The 22,796-nt window shown below is 40.7% G+C and overlaps 1 protein-coding gene across 6 annotated transcripts in view; it reads right to left on the bottom strand.

Annotated features, from left to right (window-relative positions):
- The window catches only part of B3galt1 (beta-1,3-galactosyltransferase 1), a 584,757-nt gene that overhangs the window by 54,231 nt on the left and 507,730 nt on the right, over positions 1-22,796 (bottom strand). For 4 of the 6 annotated variants that reach the window (XM_036184473.1, XM_036184471.1, XM_036184475.1 and 1 more), the window contains one exon: positions 11,965-12,096. The gene's annotated coding sequence lies outside the window, so the exon portion shown is untranslated. The other 2 variants (XM_036184472.1, XM_036184476.1) reach the window with 2 other exon arrangements.

Raw genomic sequence — 22,796 nt, 5'->3', positions numbered from 1 at the left:
GTTTGCCAAGCTCAGGGACTGAGTCTATTTCATTGTCTCTCATTAGTTCTCTTCTTTGGGTGCTGGCTTAGATGCTTGGAGAACTGTCTGAGATGAAGATATTCATCAACATCAGAGGCCCATGCACCTGTGCTTTGGTCTCCTCCTTCTTGGGCTCTGAAGTTATGGAGGAAGCTATGCCAGGTGTTGGTACCAAGACAGGGGACGCATATGCCTCAAGTTCCCATTAAGTGAGCTCATTGAGCATATAGAACAAGATGGGGTTCGGGTGACCCGATTATTCCTCCTGTGTAATTCAGGCCTAAAGTCACTTGAGAACATGAGGCTGGGAATTATGGAAGCCAACTATAGAAAGAACCAGTCTTCTGCCCTGTCAGAAAAAATCCAACTTGAAGGAAATGAGTGACTCTAGCCCACAGTCTGAGCCAGGGGAAATGGTGTTGACATTAAGGTCTTAGTGTACAACACCGAAAGGAAGGCACAGAGGAGAACTGAATAGTTTGCCCTGATTTGTCATGGCCCAAAGTCTTTATAAGAATTTAATTTAAAAGAAAAACAAAACAGCCTGCCAACTTCACAGTGGCTGTTGAATTCTTGACCCTGTAGTTTGACAGAGACCTTTTCGGTGCCTGGAGAAATTAAAAGCAGATTCAAGGAAAGCGACTCAGCTCTTCTTCCAAGTCCTGGACAGACTCAGAGGAGAGGCTTCTCCAGAGGGAAGCGTGGGGTGCATTCTGAACTCTCTTGAGCAAGACAGACTCAATGTTAAATCCTCATTGCAGGACTGAAAAGAAAAGAATGATGGGAGAGGAAATCATTTAGCTGTGGGCTGTGGGACAGTGTGGGGTTGGCAAGAAAACTGACTCTGGGCAAGTGCTTTTGGTTTACTGCAGGGAAAATAAACTCTTAAAATTAATGCTTATTTAGAACAAGCAAATAAAGGATTTGGAAGCTGTTTTAAGTGATTCCTATGGTGTCAAGAGTGCATGGTGCCTCATGCCCTTCATGGACACCCTGTGCCTTTAGCGTGCCTACAGTATTCTAGTCCTCCTGGTCTATCCTTCGTCTGACCTTCTCACCTATCTTCCTCTGCCACCCAAGTCATTTTCTACCCACTAGAAGCCTCTCCAGACCTCTGTGAAGTCTCTTGAGTAGGGGGCCTTGCTCTATTGGGAACCTAATGGTTTATCAGAAAAGAAATTCACACAATCCTACCAGAGGCTGCTACTGGTGCCTCTCTGGAAACATCTATGCTCTTTTTTTTTTTCCTTCTCCCTCTTAACCTTTTTCTCTTTCTTTTTCTTTCATTCTTCTCTTGTATATTTCTGGGGATTAAAGCCACCACTTGATAAGCAAGTGCTCTACCACTGAGCTACACCTTCAGCCCTCTTCTTTATTTTGAGACAGGAGCTCATAAGTTGCCTAGGCTGGTCTTGAACCCATGATCCTCCTGCTACAGCCTCCCAAGTAGCCAGGATTGCAGAACAACTTTATTAGGCCGAGAAAACCTTGTATCTCAACAGGAGTTCTTTGCAAGTGTATTTGGAAAGCACAAGGATGGATTTATCTTGCAAGTGTCACAGCTCATTCATGGTACAGTTGTCTTTGAACAGAGGAAGAGGGTCTGGAATTCCCTAAAGCAATGAGGTAGCCAGCTCTTCCTCTTATCGACAGGCTTCTCACCTGAAGCGAAGCCCAATGCTTCTACCACATTTCCTGCTTTGCTCATGCTGTGTACTTGTTATTATTCCTCTTACCACTGTAGATAGATCTTAACTGACGTCCATATTTATCTTTCAGTGCACACACACACACACAGACACACAGACGCACACAGACACACAGACATGCACACAGACACACACATTATACACACACACACACACACACACACACACACACACACACACATATATATATATATATATATATATATATATATATTTGAATTATTTGAACTTTGAACACTGACTATGTTCAGACATTTTTTTTTCTGAGCCCTTTAGGTTTTTTAAACTAATTCAGCTTCTAGAACTCTCAGAGGTAGGAAATTCTATATCCACTTTAAAGATAAGATACTAAGTTGTAAAACTATATCTAAGGTCACAGGTAAGTGAATGGCCAAGTTAGAATAGAAACCCAGGCTGACTATCCCCCAGCGACTGAATTGTAACCATGGCATAGGCTATATCACCTGTACCTATTATATCATCTAGGAGGCAGTCACTATTTCTGGTTTTCCTTTCCTCTCTTTTGTTAGCATTCTGAACCCACCCCTGGGGCTGCCCAGTGTCCTGACGTTATTTTATGTAAAAGCCTCTAAGAAAAAACCTCTCCCTTCTTTCTCTCTTTCCCCTTCCACCCTTCCCCGCCATGAGGTGTGCACACCTCTGCTTTCCCCCCTCATCTCTCTTGCTGTGTATATCGCTCTGTGTAAATAAAGTTCTGATTGGCCAGTGGCCAGGCAGGAAGTATAGGCTGGACAAGAGAGAAGAAAGAGAATTCTGGGATGGAGAAGGCTGGGGAGAGACACTGCCAGCCGCCGCCATGAGAAGCAACATGTAAAGACACTGGTAAGCCACACGCCATGTGGCAAAGTATAGATTAACAGAAATGGGTTAATTTAAGATAGAAAAGGTAGATAACAAGCAGCCTGCCACGGCCATACAGTTTATAAGCTATATAAGTTTCTGTGTGCTTTCTTGGTTGGGTCTGAGCGACTGTGGGACTGGCGGGTAAGAGAGATTTGTCCTGACTGTGGGCCAGGCAGGAAAACTCTAACTACAAATGGCGCCCAACGTGTTGGCAAGAGTTTCCACCTAAAACCTGACAAAAAAGATTCTAAAACAGAGCTAAAAACAGCTTCCTAGTCGTCTCTCTCAAGTTAGCGGCAGCCTGCCGGTTTGAGCTACTGTGGCGGGTTCCTGGCGTGTGCATCTGACCTGCAGTGTGGCGGGAATGAGGAGTCTACAAGTGGCACTTTACTCTGCTGTGTGGTAGATTTAGCCTTTGCTAGTTAAAAAAAAAAGATTTCTGGGCTATGCGCTGCTTTAATAGAACTGCTTCTGATAGTTGATGGTACACATGGCTCCAGACACAGAGCTGGTGGTAAACTGAACCACCGCCATGTTGGGAAGCTGAGGTGGGCGGAGCCAGCAGCCACAGCGGCGTTTCAGTCTTACAAAGATGGATATTACACAGAGAATCTGGCTTGTATTGTCTTTGGGATTTTTAACTGCAGAAAAAGATTTGATCGTAAAAGCTGTTGAGTTAAACAAATATATAAATTTTAAAGGTACCTTGACTTCAAAATTTGGATATAAGGATATGTTGCTTTGGAAAAGAGTCTCTGCTTTTGTTTCCACAGAAAGCCAGAGGCTGTGGATTTGTTCCAGATTAAGATACATCTGGTTTGATCAGCCAAGACCACCTGAAAGGTCTCCGATGACACCATGGCCCAGATGATCCAACATCCAGAATGGTTTCAAGGCAACTGGCTCAGAGGTTCACCCTAATGGACTACTCCATAATCCTAAAATTTTCTTTGTGTCCCCATAAGATGCAGCGCCCCCCTCCAGCAGGAAGTAGTAAGAGAAACTACGCCCACATTCCCAAAATTATCAAGCTGGCTTTGGAGATGGAATTGGCTCACTCCTTCTCTAAACCCAGACATATTGCTAAAAGCAAAGGTTAGATTCTTGTGTCCCAAATCAGAAGAGCCCTCTGGTGTGGGACAGAGAAAAACCAATATTTTTCTTTAAAGCAGGTAAATGCTATCTCTTTCTAAAGAAGAAAGGGGGATATGATATAGATATAATAGGATGAAAGGGTAGATTAGGGAACTTACTTCTAAAGAGCAACAACTTGTTTAAAATGTTTTACATTGGTTTAGATTTTAGTCTATTGATACAAACTTAAAGTTAATTTTGTTATACTATGTATATATTTCTACTTGTGTTTAAGGTATTATGTTTGTATAGCTCATTTTAAATTGAAATGGATAATTAAAAATAGATTAATAATTAGTCATCTATGATAATCATACTCATAGCCATGTTAGTTAGTCTTCTAGATATACATAGAGATATTTCAGATAGATAGGTAATCTTCAAATACTTCAAAGACCTACAGAATATGGCATTTAAAATACTTTTAAAATTTAGACTTTCTGGACAGTGAGACATGTCTGCTCCTGGCAGCACCGATTTACTTCAGAGAGGAGGATGGGCATTGAAGACACTTCATATCTTATCTTCACCTTGGCAAAAATAGCCATTTGGGCAAGAAACTGTTCTTGCCTGGACTGCTTGATCTACTGGACATGCAGGACCCATAGAAAGGTGACCACTAAACTTTGATTGACAAAATGGTCCTTCAGGTTCCTGCTTCGCAGAGGAAACTGCCAGACATTCTACAGGACATTGAGAGAAGTGACCGAGAGACTCTAGCCCTGTGAGCTGAAGACAAATGCCCCAACTTCACAAAGGAACATTAGGTGACTGTCCAGGCTGCCAGCTGTCTCTGTCTACTCTTGCAAGACTCCCGAAAAATGCTTGCATCCTTCTCCCAGTTCTCAGGTAATATTATATCCTTCTGAGGTCTTTGATGTGGTTGAAGACTAGATAGTTATAATTTCCTCAGTTATGATACAAGATAAGTTAGATATAAAACCTTAGACTCACAAATATAAGGTAGATATCTTCTTTAATATTGTAACTGTAATTCTTGCTTGATAATTGTTTTATGTAATTGTACTATGTAAAAGTTAAAACCTTCCTTAAAAAAAAAAAGAAAAGGGGAAGTGCTGTGGATATCGCTCTGTGTAAATAAAGTTCTGATTGGCCAGTGGCCAGGCAGGAAGTATAGGCTGGACAAGAGAGAAGAAAGAGAATTCTGGGATGGAGAAGGCTGGGGAGAGACACTGCCAGCCGCCGCCATGAGAAGCAACATGTAAAGACACTGGTAAGCCACACACGATGTGGCAAAGTATAGATTAACAGAAATGGGTTAATTTAAGATAGAAAAGGTAGATAACAAGCAGCCTGCCACGGCCATACAGTTTATAAACAATGTAAGTTTCTGTGTGCTTTCTTGGTTGGGTCTGAGCGACTGTGGGACTGGCGGGTAAGAGAGATTTGTCCTGACTGTGGGCCAGGCAGGAAAACTCTAACTACACTCTCTCTTCCTCTCTCTCTCTCTCTTTGCCTATCTTTCTCTCTTTCTATTATAATAAACCCACTTCACATGGATGTAGTGCCTGGGGTGTGAATGACTTCCCATGTGCTGCAGCCCACCACCATGCATCTACATGGTGTCTCTGTTTCTCACCCTCAGTGTGGCACCTTGGCCAGGCCAGCCAGGGCCTCCCGCCACTGTATCATGACATCTTTAGTGGTGAATTTTCAAAGTACACTCAGCTGGGTCATAGTAATCAGATATTTGGTCAAATAATTATTCTGAAGTTTATCTGTAAGGGAGCTTTTGTATTAAATTTACGTAGATATATGTCCTACCATAAGGGTGTGACTCAGCCAATCATTATTTGTAGGCCCATATAAAACAAAAAGCAAGTATTTCCAGTCACTATCTTCTCACTTCAGTGGCAACAACAGCTCCTCCAGGCCTTCTGGCTGTGTGTTTGGACTTGGATGGTATTTCTGTCCTGTGTCTCCAGATTGTATGGACTTCTCCATCACATTCTGTACTCATGAAGTATATACTCCAATATAGTGCAAATTGGTTTAGTTTCTCTGGAAAACTGACTCAGGGAACATCCTTGGTTTACAAGTTCCTGAAGGCTAAGTCCTAGGACCTCCTCTTTCACAGTCTGAATTTTGTTTGTTTTCTAAGGAAAAATTTCCTAAAAATCATCTACATGCCAATAACATCTCTTGGATTCACAGTCTAGCTCAAGAGTTTCTGTGGTGCCCTGGGCTCATATAGCTAGTTGAATGCTTAAATGTACACTTGCATATCTCAGGTATACCTGGATGCAACATGCACAAAAGCAGATTCACGACCCTCATTCTCTTCAGGGTTCCCTGTATCTGTGAAATATCCCTCTGTATCTGGAAGACCGGAAATACTCTTAACTCTGCCCTTATCTCAGTTCCTTATCCACCAGGATGCCCCTCCAGTGTCACTGCAGAAAGGTTTCCTATGTTACTTCTCTCTGTCCTCCGCTATGAGGAGCTGCTTCTTGACTTCTCTGGGGGTGACCTGCAGAGTGACCTTCCAAACATTCCAAGCCAGTCAAGTCACTCAGTGCCAGGGGCCCCTGAAAACATTCCAATCTTATCAAGACCACAGGATGGCTCCCAGGACTCCATATAGCCTCCTCCTGCATCAGTATCCTTGCTGTCTATGCTATAGTTACTCTGACGTCTTCAGTTTCTCAAAGTGCCTCCCTCCTACCATAGAGGTCCTTTCCAAATACTGTTTAAAATTTATTATTTTAGTTTTTAAAATCCACAACATTCTTCCAAAGTCTTAGTTACCACAACAAGGGGCACTTTCAAGGGATATTTTAGGTGTCCTTCTAACAGGCTAACCAGGTTTCTTTGTCTTACAAGGTCATGATATTTATCTAAATTAATACGAACACTAACAGATACAATGTATTGAGTGTTAAAGTTCAAGCATCAACCACAGTGCTAATGATTTCACAGTCATGATATTTAAATCTAATCTAACTAAATTTACAGCAACATCTGAGAGACAGGCAATAGCATCCTTGCTGTCTTGTAGGAGGGACTGAATAGCCCACGTGATGAGCTGAGTGCACTTTCAGTTCTGTGATCATTTAATTCTGAACACTTGGATCTAACACAGGACTTTGGGATTGGAGAGAGATGAGGCCAGATCTGTTACTGATCAGTCCTGTTAGAGGCCAGCTTGGAATGTAAAAATATGCCCACCATGTACTTGCTGATTGGGATAATGAGTATTTGAATAAGTAATGAAGTAGGACACATTTTCATATGGAAACTAACTGGGTATTCCTTTTGTGCTGCAGTCCAAATCAGTCACCTATGAGATTGTTTACAAAATTCTGGACAGATGCTTGCAAATGAGAAAAATGGCATTCATAGTCCTGGAGATGGTGTAGAGCATCCTCCAGTCTTCATTTCGATGGCCATCTGTTCCACTTCCAAATGAGGCACCAATTCAGTTTAACTCACAGTTAAAGATGAGATGGGTCCCCCTTTCTAGTCTTCTGGGGCTCTCAGAAGGGAAGAACAGAGGAACTCACAATGACACACAGATATGCGCATCTTGTGTTAGGTAAGTCTAAAGCTGCAGTTGTTCAAGAAGCCTCAATTTCTTGAGTCTAAACATGAGAGGGCTATTTCTTTTTTTTTTTAATTTTTTTTTATCATTTTTAATGTGTATGTCTGACTCACTTGAGATTCAAGTTGTTTGCATGGGCATAGTGGAAGCATATCTATCTGAGACTCCAATTTACCAGTGCCTATTTAACTGAAGAAAATATCTCCCTCTTCTCCAACAGCCATTGACTGCCCGTCAGGGAGAAGACAGGCCTCATGAGTCCATTCCCCAATTCTTTTTTTATCCCTTTTTTATTTATTATATTTGTGTTTTAATTTTATACATCAGCCATGGGTTCCCCTGTCCTCCCCACTCCCGTCCCCACCTTCCCCCCATCCCCTCCCCTCCATTCCCATCTCCTCCAGGGCCAAGACTCCCCTGGGGATTGTCCCCTCCAGCCTAGTGTGGTTGTAATGCTTGCCCAGATACTTTTTCCTTGGGTGATTCAGGAGTCCAGCTTCCTCTTGCTGGGCTCCCCAGTACTGCTGCCCCATTCTCCCACTGTGTGCAACAAAGGGGCCTGCGAAAGTGTGTTTGCTCCCGCAAAACTCTGGCCCCAAATTAAGTGCATCATCTCTGCTTGCTTCTCTTTGCTAGACAGACCAGCTCTAAAGGCCTCTAAGGAAGGCTAGAAAATGCTATTTGTCAGTCCAGAAAGGAAATAAAAGGGAAAACTAGTTGGGTGAATTTCTGGGTGTCTTTGCTCCATCCAAGGCAAAAGAATGCCTGAAATCAGTGCAGAGACCCTCAGAAGGTGGACTGGGAAGCTCTTGAGTAACTTGCAACATCTAAAAGGACTGTGGTTAAGAAAAAAACAGGGAAGTTCTTGATAGGAAAAGGTAACACACAACAGTCACAACCAAAAGGAACTGAGGTTGATGCCAAGAGAGATGAGGACAGGGAGGAGGGAGGGAGGGCAGGGAGGAGTGAGGGGAGGAGGAGAGAGGACAGGAAGGAGTAGGGTAGGGAGGAGAGAGGAAAGAGAGGAGTGAGGGCAGGAGGGAGAGAGGAAAGGGAAGGGCAGGGACAGGAGAGAATGAGGACTAGGAGGGGTGAAGAAAGGGAGAGGTGAGAGCACATTGAGTGAGGACAAGAAGGGATGAGGACAAGAGGGTGTAATGACAGGAGAAGGTGGAGCAGGAAGGGGTGAGGACAGGATGGAGTGAGTACTGGAAGGTGTGAGTCCAGGGAGGGAGGGACTAAGGACAGGAAGAGATGTAGACAGGAAGAGGTGTAGACAGGAAGGGCTGGAGACAGGACGAGGTGTAGACAGGAAGAGGTGTAGACAGGAAGGGCTGGAGACAGGGAGGGATGAAGACAGGGAGGGCAAAAGGAGGGAAAAGCGAAGTCAACCTCTGTATGTGTTAGAGTCAAACAGAAATTATTTTAATACTCTTTTGTCTTGCTTTTCCTTCCTTCCTTCTCTAAGTAATTAAATAACCAACAGATCCAACCCTTCACCACAAGTATCTTAGCCCCTAATGTGAAAATATGAAATAATTAGAGGATTTGCTGTGTAAGGAGTTTAATGTCATAGACAACTTCTGTTTTCAAGACTGAGCTAATTATAGAGGATGAGGCTGAACAAAGGGAAGGCATGCAATTAGCAGCAGCGTAGTGCTTCCTGCAAGGCAGCTTGGTCCAGGAGCTTTGCTGAACTGTGTCTGTATTAGACCAACAGTCATGTGGGAGTCATCTTTTAGAAGAATCCTTTGAAGACGTTAGCAACTCCAGATTTGGCCATCTTGTACTTGACTGCGGTGATGGAATGTAGGACGTTAAAATCTAGTCCAATGGGAGAGGGTGAATAGAAGGCCCATACGGAGAAGCCTGGTGTTTCTGTGCTCTCCCACTCTGTGGTTTGGTGATGTATTCAATGAGCTCTTTCTTGCATTCTCTAGAGGTAACAAAGCATATGAAAGCCCTCAGCACAGAGCTGGGGCTGTATTCAAAACTGACTTTTAATCTTAGATCGATTTCCTTCTCTTCCTCACCTTCCCTTTCTTTTATCAAGATGTCATCCAAATAAAAACCCTTAAGACTTTCAGAATGCTACAAGAATGGCTGAGATCCAGATGACTGTGTCTCCTCTAAACCCTCCAAAGCCCAATAAAGGGCATCACCACATTAGTGGTGCTCTAGCTGAGCAGTGTCAGGGATAAGGAAGTACCTGGGCTGTCTGATCCCAGGGGGGCATCCCTGGAGGGCTTACTCAACACTTTCCTTCCAAAGAGAACGAACTGCATGCCACCACAACTGCAATGTGCTTTGGGCAGTCTGAATGTGAGTGTGGAGGGGGCAGTATTCTGCTTGCAAACAAGATCTTAAATGCAAAAGACAATCCCGTGCTATATAAACACTAAAGCTTCTATGAAGAGTCCTTTAAAAGTTTGTACCTTTTCCTGGATTTTGCTGGCAGAAAATTAGCAATTGATATGAAAAGTTAAGAGTTCAAAAGCTGCCCAATATTACTCATTATTCATTGGAAAACATTGTGGGCTGCCTTCCTCATCTTCAGTGCAGCTCATTGTGGGTTGAAAAGAAGAAAGCCCTTAGCTCCCAAACAGGCATTAGGATGGCATTATCATATCAATAGTCCACATGCAAAGTTCTTGATAAAACCCTCACAATCTAGAGGCATGTGATAAAATGTGAGTTTGATTTGGGTAAACAAATCAAAGGCATTTTCAGTCAAGCTACTTAATCTGTTTAAGGCACTGCCAGGAATATAAACACCAGAGGAGCCAAGCATTGAGGCAGCTTGGGGTAGGAAAATCTCTGAAGATTGCTCCTTTTTCCTAATTTACTGTAATCTAGCCACATTGGGCTTCCTTCAGTGCTGGGAGGCAGCCAGGACTAAGGCTTCTGGTTTTGACAACCCCTGTGATTTATCCCTTGGTCCTCTTTGCATATATGTCTTAGAATGGGTGGGGCAGGATCAGTTCTATGCAGCATTAACAAAAGCTTCCTCACAGTGCTAGTTTGATACGGTTGATCATGCTGTTCACTGTGAGTTGTTGAGGCCCTTTGAGCCACAGAGGAGGCAACTGACAGAGTAATCACATCTTGAGTCAGATCAGCAGACAGACTGCCCCAGAGAATGGCATCTATGATGCCTACTGAAAGTGAGGAGTACGGAAACAGTTCTCTGGGCTCTCAAACCTCTGCTGGCTTCCCATTCCACAACAGGGTGTATTCACTCACAGCCTGAGCACTTATGTTTCTTTCTGGTGTTGGTCACAGTTAGTAGTTGTCTTATTGGTTTGTTTAGTTTTGTTTTTAGTTGCTTTTTATTGGCCTCTTAGATCCCTACAAGGAGAGACAATGTTTGCAGTTGGACTCTGTGCTCACTCATTCTGCCTTGTGTATTTAGATACCAAACACATTGGTTTAAATTTGGAGAATCCTATGGTTATAACAGCATGAATGTCAGTTGACATCTGCCCTTTGGGGTGCATGCTGACTCCATTTACCATGCCTCATCTTCCCTCTGGCCTTGAGATGACAGGGCAGACACAGAAATTGACTGGGAATGCCATCAAGAAGAAAAGGGTCAAAATCTACTCACTAAAGCATCATGGAAGTCAAAAAGGGTAGTAGAAACCAATATAGCTGGTGTAAATTGCTTTGAACAAAGAGAGAGGACCGAGGTGTCCTGGCATGGGTTGAGTTTGATTTGGAGCATTAGCTTGCTGGGAATGAATCAGTGCTGTCTCCCACCTTACACTGGCAGCTGTCCACATGGTCCAGCTGCCACTTAGAAGGCACTTGGAGATAGCTGATTAGTTCATGGATAAAGAAATTGTAGTTTAGACAGGACACACGATCAGTCCCAGGTCATAGGAAGGTGATGGGTAAGAAGCAAGCAGAATCTAGTGTCCTTTTGAGGGGACTGCGCTCTTTTCCCAAAACACATTGCAGAATGTTTATAAGCAATTTTATTATCTTATACTGTTTAGGGCAAATCACATACAAGGGTGTTTTCCTTCTTATTCCTTTCAGAAAAATTATTTTTAACAATTGTTTATATATATTTAATAACCCTGCCATCATTTATTTTTATATACAGATTTATTATGTTCAACTGAAATAAGAAGTGTCTGAAATACAATTGCCTTGTGAGGCAAGGTTATTTCAGCAAAGATTCAAGAACCAATTAGCAATGGCCTTGGAGGGATGGATTTTAAATAGAAATTGTCTCAGGTCACCTGAAGGAAATCTGTGGTCTGAAAGAGTTCATTTTCAAGGAGGCCATTTATTACAACCAGTCCAAAGTGTCAAAGACATCTATATAAATATGGCTTTTAAGGCTGGATTTCTTAAGCTATGATTTTTCTCTTGTCTTTCAGGGCAAGGGTATTTTACATACACATTAGGATTCAATTAAATAAATAAATCTTCATACAGGCCCACAGTAAATCCAATGGCTTAATGAGGGCCAGAAATACAAGTCTCTAGTGCAACAGCTTCACTTTTTGAGTGATGACCAAACATATCCAGAGTGGGTAATAAAATGAAGGTCAACACTTCTTATTACTCACTAGCTATTAGAGGATGACTTCGGATCTTATAGCATTGTGGTGACTTTCTTCTGTGGCCAGCTCAACATAACTGAGCAGCAAGCTCTTCTCCTACCTGCTGGACCAAGCCTGCCGCCTCTGCTTTCCTCTCACCCCAGCTGCAGAGAGCATCTATCACAGTCTCCATTGGTGGGCAGAGATTTGAGAAGCTCATTCCAGAAGCTGCTGTCCACCAACTTGCAGAATCCTAAGGAGACACCAGAAAGAGGGAAAACTTCATATATAACAGAAGTTAATTGGATTTGAGAGAACAAAGATAAAATTCCTTAATTTAAAAAGATTTCTATTTAGCAGAATGGGATATGGGTCCACTTTGAACACAAGATTTAAAAGTGTAAGAAGAATAAAAGAGAGTTTGAGCCAGTTCTAGGGCAGCATGTAAGGTCAGGTGAGTTGGATAAAGGAGGAGCAGTCTGTGTGTGAGGTGACAAGGAATGTGTCTGTCTAGTGACCATGTGTCCTGCTGGAGAGTCAGCTGTGACCCAGGCTGAACTGATGATTGTCATTGATGCCATAAGGGAAAAAGGTACAATGATTTCACAACTTCAGATCTTTAAGGAAATCAGAAATATGGACTTTATGTGGAATTTCTTGAGTTGTACAAGTTAGCATTTAATTCATACAGCCAACAGTAAAGCCAAAGGTTTAATGATGGTCAGAGTCACCCATGCTCCAATGCAACTGTTTCTGCTCTCTTCAAGTGATGATAACCACATCCAGAGACAGGAAGCTTCTTGAGCAGGGTGGAGCTAAGGTATTAGGTAGGGCTATCACTCCTTTCACTTAGGATCTTCACTTTCACTTGGGCCCACTCTAAGACCAGCTGAAATAGACCAGACTTGTTCAAATAATTGGCTGGAGGCCAATAAAGAGCTGCCCTTCACTGCTCTGATACTGGGTTTTCAAACTAGCATTGAAAAACGCTTCCTGACGGAGGACTGGTGGTATTCCAGTCTCATCATTCATAGTTGCACGGGTGCAGGGAAAGTTAGTGGCTACAGTGCATATTGTCCCATATCTGAAGCATGACTCCAACCATAGGCATCTGTTTGGATAGATTTGAACCAGAGCCAGCTCTGAGGAGTAGAAGCAATGTCCAGTGGATCTCCTGAAGTCATATGCTGGTTTAAGTCAGTAAATACAGGGTGTTTTTCTTTACATGACTGTGTGTGTGTGTGTGTGTGTGTGTGTGTGTGTGTGTGTGTGTGTGTGTGTGTGATATGTTCAGGTTGGGTTTAAAGATAACCTAACCTCTCCAGGACCTACACGCAAACCAAGGGAAACAACAGTGAGTTGAACAGAGGATAGAATATTGTTTGCACAAGGTAGGCATCCATGTTCACTATATTGGTAATAACAAATGCTAAGTAGTATTTGTAGCAAGTGCTAACATTTACTTATACTCAAATGTCATTATTGTAATAAATGCTATCTATCACTGTCACCAAAGTCCTCTTGGGTTTTTGCACTATTTGTCCTTTGAGAACTAAGTGCCTTGTGCATGGTGTTTAGAGGACACAGTGTTTGAACAGCCTGCCATTGCTTACCCAACCTCTTTAGAACTTTGTCAGTGTCCAACTCAAGGTACAATTCATGTCATCAAGAGTAGCAGATTGCATTTGGTCAAACATCAAACACTTATTAAGTTAAACGGCAAGGCAGAGAAGTCCCATAGGAAGCATTTTAAGTCACTGCAATACTGGTAATGTCTTATCTTATGAAAAACTGTATTATTCTGTAATGGGATTATACCATGTAAAGAAGAACAAATGAAAGTGGGTAGATGATTTTTAAGCTATATAAATTTTAAATTTAAATGGAAAGTTCCATAGTTTTTAATAGATTGTTTGCATGATGTTGGTAAAATAATTTCTATAGACTTTTAATAACTAAAATGAGTATTGAATGTTCAATTCAGGAAAATGACACCTGGAAGATTTTTCTCTAGAATATTAAATGTTTTTCCTTGTTTTTATAAAAGAAGATCTATGTAAAAGAAAGAGCTAAATATAACATAAAACTGAATTCTGTGCAGTGCTAACATTGAACATTTTATATAAAACATTGAGTGATGGAAAGGAAGGCAGCAAAAGTTGGAGGAAATGATGTCAAAGATCGAAACTGTAAGTAACTATGCCAGCTACTCTTCAATTATTTTTAACACAGTGTCTACTAAGGAAAAATCACCTTGCAACCACAAAAAGAATGTGGAAATTTGCAAGTTTAAAAATTTCAAGCCTTTGGAGACCAGGCTGGCCTTGAACTCACAGAGATCCATCTGCCTCTGCCTCCCGAGTGCTAGGATTAAAAGCATGCACCACCACTGCCTGGCCACAATTTGTATTTTGGATACTCGTTCTGAAGTAGTTATGTGGGTTTTTTTTTTTTTGACATATTAGAAAAATTAAAGTTCACTAAACAAGGGAAAGGAAAGTGTGTGTGTGTGTGTGTGTGTGTGTGTGTGTGTGTGTGTGTGTTTCCTTTTAATCAGAATAATTAATTTCCACCAATATCAGGAAATCAGAAACCCAAAAATACATACGTGCATTTTTTTTTGCCTTAGGTTAAACTTAATATTATCCTAAAAGGTAATGACATCTAATTGATAGAAATAATTTACAACACAGTGACATGCTCTACAGGACAAGATGAAAAGTACAAACCACTCTTTAGTTTGACTCTCCCCATGCAATTTCAGTAATTCAGCCAGAGGCACTGCAACTTTCTAGAATGTAAAATATAACTCCATTCAGATGTTCGTTCTAGAATACAAAACAGTATTTCAAAGTCAAGTAGAAATTAATTTGTTCATTGTCTATGCTTTTGGGTAATTGCCGTTATTGCTATTTCTCTCTGGGCAAATCACTGAAAACCGACTGCATCGAGCACTGTGGTTTACAGGGAAATGGTTTAGACTTAACATTTGTCACCCGGATTTTAATTCAGTCTGCACTTCTCTCAGACTTAAGAGTGATAGTTCTTCTAGTGCGTTATTCTATTACATTTCATGAACATTGTCCCTGTTTTTTTTTTTTTTTTTTGTTGCCTTTGGCAAGAAGAAATTTTGCTGGTGCCAATTATGGGTGAGAAATTTACTTATTTTGTGAGAATATTTACAAGTGTGAGCTAAGTGAGAATCTTAGTGACATATCTGGGTTAATAAGATAGCAATAATTTAGACATCATGGTTAGCCTCCCCAGTCTTCCTCCCTCCCTTGGTGAGAACAAAGGATGTTGCCTGTGGATCTCTAATCTCAGCTGCTGGTTACACCGAATCAAGGTTTATGGGAACAGGGAAGTGCTACTGCTCAGTTGCTTATTTACTAGCTGATCAAGGTCATTCTGTGACTCAGTGGGAAACAAGGTGGAGAAGACAGCTCATCTCATTAGTTAGTGGATTTAGGTGAGGGAACAGAGGGCTTCCCAGCTCTAAATTTCATCAATAATGAACTTCGCTTTCTCTTTGTCATAGTGAGTATCTTTGAGAAACAGACTCTGAGATGCCAAGATTTCTGTGCAGGAAGTCCATTAGAGCCTGTTCTCAGGAACAGCCCCTGCTGTGGAGGTGAGGCTTGAGTTGCCACCACAGCAGGTCTGGGCTGTGTCTGCAGAGGCTAGTGTGTGCTCTAGCCTGCTTGCATGGGCTCCACAGGGCAGCATGATGCCCATCTCTTCACAGCATCAGGTTTAGATGCTTCTGTGCTAGTGGGGATGGGGCATTTGTAACACAGTCATAGGTAAATACTAGGAATCAGGCTCTCCCTCTAGCCCTCAATCCCTGGTAAACTGATTGACCAGTAAATACTAAATTAGAGAGACTGTTTCTTCAGCTCTTCATGCCTAGATCCCTATGATCAGTTCTTAGTTTTATATGGGTGACAGAGAGGGAATTGTATAATATATTAAGAAATCTTGTGTTGCTTCAGTTATGTACAAGTTACTAGTCTAATATTAGTATTTTAGCCTTACTGCGCTACCAGAGATATTTATGTCTGCTTTTCTGAAAGAGGCAAGCTTACTTGGAACTTATATGGGTTAGAATGACCTCCAAAGTCTCTGTGATGTTATCTAAGTTTAAGTACTGCTGATGACTAAGCCATATCCTGAAAAAAATATAATGATAAAAAATCCTGAAATGATTTAGTGTGGTAATATTTTGTTTGTGCTTTAACAAATAAATCTTGCCTGAAGATCAGAGTTTGCAGCTAGCCACTAGAGGCCAGGCAGTGGTGGCATACACCTTTAATCCCAGCATTTGGGAGGAGGAAACAGGAAGTGATATGGTTGGGCAGAGAGAGGCAGCTGTACCATTTGTTATATAGTCTCTGCGTAATGGGCAAGTACAGGGCTTGTTTAATTAGACCAATTAGAATTCCAGCTACAATTTAGTTAGATGCTATTACCACTCTCTACTAATAAACCTGTCTCCTTATCCCAGTGAAGTAGAAGGACATTAATTACAGCATTCTTTGTTTAATAACATGAATACTTTTGGAGCAGGGTTAGACCACATATCATAAAGTGGCAGAAGATGTTAAAGTTACTGTCCAAGCCACACAAGATCTGGGAGAAATTTTCAAATATTTTCAAAGTTAATGTTTAAGAAGGCAAACTAAACCTGTTGTTCTCCACAGGTACCAACACATTTAGGAAACTCAGAAAGCTGGTGAGAGAGAATTCACTCATAACTCAGGCAGCAGAAACTTTCGAGTGCACCGTTCTAAGTAAATCTGCACATCTACAATGTTCTTGACTCAAAGCCACCTTTGCATGGTGTGTGGATCCTTCTATCCCATGGGAGGGGCATGTGCAAAGCAAAGGGAGGAACAAGATTTAATAGACAGACAGACAAACAGAAATTCCTCTCCGCTTTGCTCCTTATGTCTGTCCAAGTATAAGTGCGCATGTGTGCTTGTGTGCATGTAGAGGTCAGAGGTTGATGTTGGGATCTCTTTCTCAGTCGTTTCTCCATCTTATTATTTGAGTGGGGGTCTCTTACAAGCCTAGAGGTCATTGATTTGCCTGGACTGGCTGGCTAACAAGCCCCATGGATCTTCCTGCCTCTGTTTCCCCAGCATGAGGAATTCAAGCACATGCTGCCACACCTGGCTTTTTATACAGGATCTAGAGATCCAAATAAGGTCCTTGTGTTTGTGTAGCAAGCACTTCACCAATGGAACCATCTCCTCCCCAGTCCAAGCAGTGGTAATTTTAGCACACAAAACTAGAATTAGAAAGAGCCAATTCAGAATTGAATACGTCTATTCTGTCACCTGCTACATTTCTGTAGCAAACATCAATGAGAACAGGAACACATACTTCCAACAAATGCTCTTTCACTGCGTAGTAATATTACTCCATCTTGCAAATCACAACTTAACCCATGTCTCAAACCTAGGGTCCAGGCTCAGTCTAGGCTAATGTCTTCATCTCACTTGAACTGATGACATGATTTGGGCCACATTTTTGACCCTAAAATCAGCTCAATTCCTGTATTAGTTATGTGTTTTGTGGCTGCAGCAAGTAGCTGAGAGAAACATCTTAAAGAAAAACAGGTTTATTTTGACTTCAGTTTCAGAATATACAGTCCATTATGACAGGGCAGGTATGATGACAGAGATAGGAGATGGCTAGTCTCACTGAAGGCATGGTCAGGAAGCAGAGATGATGAATGTTGGGACTCAGTGAGCTTTCCCTTTTTATTAAGTCAATGGCCCAAGTGCAAGGAACGGTGGTACTACCAACATTTATAGTGAGATTCCCTACCTCAATTAACCTAACCTAGATACATGCCCAGAAGTTTGTCTCTCTCAGATCCTGTTACCTTGACAATCAATATTAACCATCACAATTCCTTTCTGTATTATCCATTATTTTACAGAACAATATTGTGCTATATTTTATATATTGTTGTATTATTCTCAAAGCTGTGAGCATAGAAGAACTTGTACCCACTTTTGTATATGTGGAATGCATGCAAGTGTATGTCTGTTTGTATGTTTGTAGGCACATGTGTGTACCGGTATACTAGTTCTTGTGTGTGCATTCATGTGGTGGTATGAAGTTGATGTTGAACATATTCATAGATCATTTTCTACTTTATGTAATGAGGTAGAATCTCTTACCAAATCCAGAGCTTGCCATTTTGGCTAGTATTGATGGCCAGATTACTCTGGGGATTCCCATTTCTGCCTCCTGTGGACTAAGATGAAAGGCACATGACCATGCCCACATAGATTTTACATGTTTTCTCAACTCTAGTCCTCATGGTTGCATAGTAAGCATTTGACCTATTAAGCCATCTTCACATTCCTTGTATCCCTTTAAGACAGGTGTAATTTAGGGGACAAGGGACTAATGGAAACATTAAAGCACGTGTATAACCCCTAATTGTGCGTGTATGTGTGTAGTGTTTCAGTGTATAATTAAATACATTTTTATGATGAATAATGTAGTGAAGATAATGGTGATTAAGAGCAAAACTTCACCGACTGTTGAATATGAAAACAGCTGAAGCTTCTGTTCATCTAAGAGGGCCTCTTGAGTGATGTAGCACGGACTCCCAAGAATGATCTGGTCTTTTCTTTAGGTTTTAAATGGAGCTACTCATTCAGAAATTTAACAACTGTTTTCCCAATTCATTTTATGGGTAATTTACATGCTAGATCCTGGAGATTTAAAAGGAAGAAAGAAAATCCAACCTGTTTTTAAGGTCTTACTATTCAAGCATATATTATGACATGAACTTTTATAAAAAATTTTATTGAAAATTCTTGGCACTTTTGGGAAATATAAAAGTTTTAATGACTTAGAAAATGTAAGCCTTGATAAATGAGTCATTTACAAATAATTCTGTAAACTTGAGTTTAACCTTGTCCTAAGCAAACACTGAACAATGAGATAAATCCTGATATATGCTTGGTTGTCAAACTTTTAAACTATGGGACCTTCCTGTCTTGATGGTAGAAGCTAGTTCTTAAAATTGCAGACATTTTAGGGATTTTGCAAGGCATTCTTATTGCACACATACAAATTGACAAGTGTAATACACATCAGAAAAGAAAGACTTTTCAAAAGAAAACATTTGCAAGCTTATCATGTTCCTTACAATTAAGGTTCTTGAATGCATTTTCATACCTATTTTATGTTTAGTGTATTTTTTTAAATTTTCCAAGTTGTGCATTCTAGAATCCTATTTGCTAAGGATCTCATCAGCCACTCATGCCTTTCTCTATCAACAGATATATATCACCATGCTATGTTTTTTGGCCTTGAAAATCTCTGATGTCTGGGAACCGATTCTGGCTTGGATCAGGGTATGTATGCCAAGTCCTCACACTTTGTTCACTTTGTTCTTGTGCTCTTATTTTTGCCTGATTTCTTACCACAAGGAAGCCATACATTTTAACTGAACAGATATGAGGTAAATAAACTATTTTTCTGCCAAGATAACTATCAACGACCTTGGGGAATATGTGCAGAGTTTTCTGGGACTCTATTAAAAATTATCTGATAAGCTGTCTTTGAGTCCGTGTGTTTTGTTGTGTGGGGGCATTAAGTGTGAGCTAGGAGGCTTTGTCGATGCAGCTAAGTCCTAAACTCCAGGCAATAAACAACAATGGGCTTTGTAGTACACAGATGACTAGAATGATCAGTGCTAGGTTCAACGGTTATACGGAGTTACTCACTTTTACCTGTACACATTCACCTAAGCACAATAGTAACTCCAAGGAAGTGATTAAAACTTTCTTGGTCTGACTTCCACAGACCAGAAAGCTGATGTTTCTCTTTCCTTGGAGGATAAATGAAGAGCATTTGAGGAGTTATATGTTAGGGCATATGTGTACATATTTTGTGTAATAATTCATGGAAAAATATATTAATGGACACAAGAGGCCTGTGAATTCTACCTCCATGTGAAAAACAACCCTTTCATGGGGTCCAGGGCCCATTTCCACTCTGCTCATGATTCAGTTGAATTGTGACACACATAGGGCAAGAACATGAATGGGTCAGTAAAGTGTACCCCATAAACAGAAATGTGTTCCTTGGGAGAGGTTTCAATAAATGGAATGAGTGTTCTTTCATTTCTCAGGCTTTTGCTCAGGAAGCTAATGAAACCAAGCATGCAGAGCAAAACCATCTGCTGAAGGTCAGAGAGATGTATAAGCGGGTATATAGTCCTGCCTTGGAAGAGGCTCTACCAGAAAACTTGAACACAAATGCCACTTCCTCTCTTCCACATAGGAAAACTGCAGATACCTTAACATCCAGAATCCAGCAACATATTTTAACAAACAATAGAGCTAAGCATATTGTGAAAGCTGAAGGATGAGAGAAAATACCACATAGGCCCACATTATGCCACTACCACAGCAACGGTTTTTATTTTTGTAAAGCAATTATCAACTTATGTGTAAGTGATTACACCATTTGAGACGTTAGATCCTTGGAAAATCTGATGTTGCAATCAAAACATAATTGAGCTATTTTGGAATAGGAAATCTATCTACTCTCCAAAACACATAAATATCTGAAAATCAAACAATGACCCATTTATAATTGTATTGCTGATGGTTTTATAGAGTTACTTTAAGTGGATTTCTGTGCTCAATGGGAAGTTTCTAAAGTTGTTTACTGGTAGGTCGCAGGCAAGGTGTATGTGAGTGGTGGTGGCTGTCGGGGAAGGAGGTGGGGGAAATGGGTGGTGTGGTCTTCCCACAATTCATCTTCACACCAATCATTATTTGTAGCTTCAATTAAGTCTCATACATGTAGGCACTATTAACTTTTTAAATATGAACATATAACTGTATAATTAAAAAATATAAACTCATTTAAAGTACTGTCAGCTTCATTGAAGGGTTTTGTTATGATTATTTTTCAATCTGAAGAGCATAAAAACATTTCAACAGCATATTGACAACAGCATTTTAAATATTAAGGAGTCATCTTTCCTGGATTAGATGTGCTCCCCAAACCTTTCTAGAATTCCTGGTGAAGCAGTTATAATGTCACAGGGATATATGATAGAATGTGGATATGATAAATATGATGAGATTTTCAATTATGATTGCATCCTATTATATAAATAGTTAAAACACTCAGTTACATTACACTAAATAATGTATTTAGATGTGATCCCAAACTAAAACACTTAAGAAGTAATTAACAGACTTGACCTCTGTGGAGGGGAAGGGAAGGCGAAATAGCCTATGCAAAGTGCCTGCTTTTTATTCCCCTATGCTCTGTGCTATTTGCACTGTTTAAAACAATGTCCATTGAAATATTAATTTTATAACTAAAAATAATGACAAGGAAATGCTCAAATAAAATAAGATCCACCTCCCCACTGGGATATGTGAAGACCTACCTCCAGGGCCTCTCTCTCTTATGCTTTATTTTACACTAGGCTTAGAGTCCAAAGCTGAGAAGTACCTTTGTACTTCATCATCTCAGCAACTGCTTGCAATCAGATTCACTAGGTTCTAAATCCATATGCTGGGCATTGATTGGGCTATGCACTTTGCATGAAGCCTGGCTCACAGGAGGATTGCAGTATAAGATATCATACTATGTGCATGAGGACCACAGGACTACCGTCTTACCCTACTGTATCTGTGCTTTATCTATCTATGGACAAAGAAAATGAATCATTCTTTCATCTTGCTATTCAACTTGTGCTGGGACACTAAAGAAGGAGCTATGGTACCCTCCCCCAACTGATACCAAAAGATTATAGTTGGTTTTTCAAGGGAACTTATTCCTCCCACCCCACCCCTGTGGAAGTGGTGTTTGATGCTAGGAATACACAGGAATCACATGGTTTTAAATACATTTTGACCCAAGAAGCTCTTGCAACCTTTGCTGATGTGGTAAGTGAACCTAAACAAAATACTTTTTTTTTGCCTCCTGGAATGTCCTCATGCTAAATCATCCCAGATTCTGTGCTGTCTTGTCCCATGACATGGAAGCTGTTCACTGTAGCAAATAAGAACATTTATATCCTTTGAGGAAATGTAATAGAAAGTGGATATACGATTAGGTGTTTCCTAAGGAATTTAGCCAAGTTTTAGTAATGTGTACGTGCAGTAGTGAATAAAAACATCACAAATATAAGACGCATGTTTCTCATTTTCTAGACTTTTAAATTTTAAGTGTAGTTAGTGGAAATTCAATTATTTGATTAAACAAAAATTAAGGCTCATGTTTTCTCTTCTGTCTCCTGTGGCATTATTTTTCTTATTCATTGTAAGGCAAGACAAAAACAAAACAAAACAAAACAATGGAGTGGATTTTCTATTTGACAGATTATTTGATTTAGGGCCAATAGAGTCAATTTGCTTTGTTTTTATCAACTGTCCTGAAGGACCTACATTTTCAGAGTCTCAGGATCTGGTCTTGGAAATGGAGTGTCAAATCTCTGTGTATGACTAGCCAACAGACTTCTTGAAATTGAGCCTAAAGCAGGTTTTGTTGAGGAGCCAATGCTTTAGCTCTCAATTTATATGTGTGATTGGTTGTTCACTGCTTCCTCATGAATCTGTCTCACATAAATAACTCTCAGTAGGAATATTTAGCTAGTGACTCCTTTCCAGGAGTCCTTTTGTGTTTGGTTTCTAAGTAGAGGTCCAGAAAGTGTTTCCATTCTATAGGTGCCTTCTCTTGACTCTGCCTTTCAACATTTCATGCTCTTTGGATCTCTAGGCTACAACATGCAATATGAACATTTGAGCTCTTTACAGGTCTAGGGACAAAGCAATGTCACAGTTCACCCAGACAACTCCCAATCCTACAAAGTCTCTCTGTGGATCCTCAGTCCCTCTCCTGAAGCTGAAAAGATGGGGTTCAGAAGTGTCCCATCAAGCTGCTGCCAAGGCAATTTTT

This window comes from Onychomys torridus, chromosome 4, assembly GCF_903995425.1.
Source record: "Onychomys torridus chromosome 4, mOncTor1.1, whole genome shotgun sequence".
Lineage (NCBI taxonomy): Eukaryota > Metazoa > Chordata > Mammalia > Rodentia > Cricetidae > Onychomys > Onychomys torridus.
The sequence above is the reverse complement of the archived record's forward strand: the minus strand, read 5'-3'. Positions and strand labels throughout refer to the sequence as shown.